We start from the raw sequence: 4,406 nt of genomic DNA on the forward strand, positions 1-4,406 counted from the left end.
GGTGCAGCTTCCCTGTCATATATAAAAGACCAACTCATTGCAGACTTCTGGCTTACAATCTTTCTGGACACTAGAAATTATACTTGAAAGAAATCTGGATAAAAATGAAAGAAAAGAAACTCCAGAGATCAATGTAAAAAGTTTTAGTTTAACAATTTAAATTAAAATAATCTACTATGGGATTTATGCAATATACAGAAAAAGAGTATGATGTGCTATTGTGAGTTCTAAACATTATGTAGAGTTATAAACATCACACTAAGGTAGAGGGTGACAAGGCTATGCAGTATAGACCATTGAGCAAGCATTAAGGAAGCATAACGGCCTGCCCCTAGAAGTGTTGCACGTGTGGCCGTTGTGTGTCTTGTGCATCAATAAGTAGAAGAGAGGAGAGAGGCTATACTTAAGTTCAATGTTCTGACCAATGGACAACTGAAAGATTAGTAGAATAACAGTTCCTGAAAAAGGCGATCCTGAGATGACCACCAGTCCAGCTCAGACAGGGATCTGGCCTGAGATTAACACAAGTCCTGTGAAGGTCCTGATGACTCTCAGAACCAGAGGCAAGCTGAGAATAGAACCCCACCTGGGACTGAGGGCCTGAGGACCTGCACATGGAGACACGCTATTAGACCCACATCCAGGGCTTTGAACTGTCCCACCCCAACATCTACCCCATGGATAAACTGCTGGAGTTTGTGGAGGGGTGTACTATATATCAAAAACTACAGGATCTTCATGACACAGAGCAACAATATCTAAGAGGTTCCTGTATCAATAGTGTAGCAGAAGCTGGAGGCCTTGTTCCAGACTAATGAGTCATTGCAATAAACATTTGCAAACAGAGAAGTGTGGACAAAAGGGTACACTGTGGGACACACTGTGACACGCTACAGCTTTCACAAGAAGATTGTTTCCCTCTGTTATGGGGACTGTTGCAAGGGTGGAGGGCAGGTACGAGGGGAGGGGGAGATGAGCAGGATTTGGGTGCATGATGTAAAATTCACAAAGAACTAATAAAAAGTAAAAACAAAATCATATGCAGTTGATAAGACAAAAAGGAAATAAAATACTAGTATAAATATGCTTACTTAAAGTAAAAAAAAGAAATCAGACAAAAAACATGAAATAATAAGAAAATAGTTGATAACTTTAGACTTAAATGAATTGGTAATTGGATATTGTACATTATTTGATATATTTTTTATTTTAAAAAAGAAAAAGACACAAGTGTATACTACCTATGAGAACCCAATTTAAATATGAAGATACAAAATTGGCTAATAATGGAAAAGCTGTGGGACTGAAGAGATTATAGCTCAATGGTTATAGCACACAGCAGAGCTGGGTTGCCATCTCCCATGTCTAGTAGCTTACAGCCAACTGTAGCTCCTGTTCTGGGCACTCTGATACCCCTTGCTGACCTCCACAGACACTACAGAGGGCATCTCTGCACATAGATGCTCACTCATATGTGCAATTCAAAATGAAAATAAGATGCAAATGATATTCCAGTTAAAGCAATCACAAGAAAACTGATACAGACTATGTTAATATTAATACAACATAAAATAGAGAAAAGAATATCATTAGGATAAAGTCTATTTCATAACAATATATAGCCATTTAATATTATGTGATTATTCTAAACTTATCAAAACATCAAGATATATGAAGTCCAAACTGATAGAACTGCAAAGGAAAATAGATAATCAAACAAATATAGTAAAACAATCAATAGCACTCCATTAATAATTTGTAGAATACTGTAAGGATTTGGTGGATTTTAATAGTGTATTAACAGGGTGTAACTGCCTACTATGAACATTCTTTCCAAAGCATCAAACACTAGCCTTCTCTCCTAATCACATGGAACATGGACTAAGTATAGTATACTTTGAGTTATAAAAGATCTCAAATAACTTAAGAGGATTTAACTCATACAAGATATAATATCTGACCATACAGAAACCAACAACTGGCAAGAATATTGAAAGTGTTCAAAATGTTTGGAAGCTAAATGACATATTTGTGAATAATCAGATAAAAAAATCAAAAGAGCTTAATATTTGAAACTAATGAAAATAGAAAATGCAACATAGAAACTTGGGGGCTGCAACTAAATAAATATTGTGGAGGAAATCATGCTATTGTGTGTATGTTTTAGAACAAAGATTTCAAAACTATGGCTTCATTTTCTAATGCAGGAAAGTGAAGAAAGATAAAATGAAACAATAATCAAAATAAAATAAAAATTAGAGTATACATAAGTAACAGGAAAACATTTCAAAAAGTCAACAGCCATGAGTCAGAATGGCTAAGACCAAGAGAAAAATTATAAATGTCAAGAACATACTGCTGGCACCATTTCAGAACCTATAGACACTAGATATAGTGAAGAATATACAGAATATTCGGTAGCAAGAAATTTGCAACTTAGAACCAATGCCTTAGGGGATAAAGTTCCTAGCTGCTAAGCCTGAGGACCTGAGGTCAATGTCAGGACCCACGTGGTGAAGAGATCAACGTCCCCTAGTTTTCTGACTTCCACACATTTATGTATACACACACACACACACACACACACACACACACACACACACACACACATAGATAAATGAACTTACAACTTCAATGAAGTGGGTTTCTTTAAATAGTTGAACTTAATTGCTTATTCAAGAAGAAACAGATGATGTACTGGGCCTTTATCTATTAAAACATTTACATTTACTGTTATTTTATAACAAATTCAAAGCAATGCTATCAAGTTTCAGTAAGTAGTTTTCTAGATATTAACAAATGTACTTTAAAGTGCATTTCAATAGGCTAACTGAATAACAACAACAAAAATACCAAGAGGCAAGAATAAATTTGAAAGACTGACTACTGTCCTCAAGAATAATATATTAAAAAGATACAATAAAAACAATGTGCTATTGTCGAAAGAAGATACAAATAAATTAGTAAAATAAAATAGAGTACAGAAATAGATTCTCATGAGTATAGTTGATTTTTTTTTTTTTGGACATGAGAATAAAGGCAATACCCTAGGGAGAAGGTCAACTTTTTAAAACAAATGATACTGGAGAAATTGCATCATTTGTGGCAAGAATAGCTCCACACATTAAAAGACCTAAACCCAGATTCTACACCTTTCAAAAACTAAAATCCAAATGGGTCATAGACAAATATCTAGTGCAAAAGTATAAGTCTCCTCAAAAGATAGGACAGAGAAAATCATAAATGACCTTGTGGTTAGCATGACCTTTTAGAAAGTGTGTCCCCAAAGAAGAAGCAATTAAAACATTGAACTTCATTTTTTAAAAGCAGTATGCTAAATTAAAAAAAAATGTATGGTCAAGAGAATGAAAAGACAAGCCACAGATTTAGACAATATATCTGTAAATGATTTATGAGATAATAAAATACAGCCACCCAAATATACAAAGAACTTGTCAATGCAGCTAACCTGGCACTTCCGCTACAAAGATGCACACAGTGCAGATGGGGCATGAGAAGATTGAGAAGATGCTGCGTTCCTATGACACCAGGGAAGTGAAGGTTAAAGCAGTGAAATTGTCCTGCACACTTACAGTGGTCCAGACCTGGAGCACTGGCATCAGGTTGTGATGGAACCTTCAGTCACTCACAGTGACTGAGTGCACAAGAGTGGAGCCCTATTAAAAGGCAGATTGAAATTTGTTATTAAAAAACCCACTGTGCTCTTATCATATAATCTAGAAGTAAGTTATCAAAGCACTTACTACAAGCTAACACTTAGGCATCAGTGTTTATAATCACTTTATCTTTTTTTCAAAACGTGGAAGCAGTTACACTGTCCTTAAGTAAGTGAACATGTTTTAAAAACTGATACAAGTAGACCATAGAATGCTATTCAGAGATAAGAGGAAATGAGCCAACAAACCACTAGAAGAAAAGGAGGAACTCAAGTTCACTGTATTAAGTGAAGGAAAATCTAATCTGAGGATGTTGTATGATTTTGAATATATGACATTCTGAAAAAGACATAACTGGAGAGACTATCAATTAGTAGTGTGTGCTATGGATTGAAAGAGGGGCAGATAGAGGGCACATAAAGGATGTTTAGAATAGTAGATATGGTCTGTATGGTACCAACATTGTGAGTGCATTCCTGTGTTAGTCTATTCAAATGGCTTCATTAAGTTATCATAGAAACAAAAACTTATTTCATAGTTCTGGTGGCTGGGAAGTTCAAAGTAAGGTGGCAGAAGATTTGAAATCTGGTTGGGGACTACTCTAGCTCCTAAAAGGCATTTGCCTTGTGTACTCTTATGTGGTCATCTAGACAGGTAGCTCTTAGAGTTTCTTTTACAAGGAATTGGGTTCTATTAATGTAAAGATAGATAGGTAGACAGAGGATTATT

General features: G+C 35.3%; 1 non-coding gene across 1 annotated transcript; it reads left to right on the forward strand.

Moving 5' to 3' along the window:
- The first annotated feature begins 324 nt into the window (after positions 1–324).
- On the forward strand, positions 325–456 carry Gm26297. Its single transcript, XR_003952020.1, has one exon. It is a non-coding gene; the product is annotated as a small nucleolar RNA SNORA17 (small nucleolar RNA).
- Positions 457–4,406: the final 3,950 nt, after the last annotated feature.

This window comes from Mus musculus, chromosome 16, assembly GCF_000001635.26.
Source record: "Mus musculus strain C57BL/6J chromosome 16, GRCm38.p6 C57BL/6J".
In the NCBI taxonomy this organism is placed as follows: domain Eukaryota; kingdom Metazoa; phylum Chordata; class Mammalia; order Rodentia; family Muridae; genus Mus; species Mus musculus.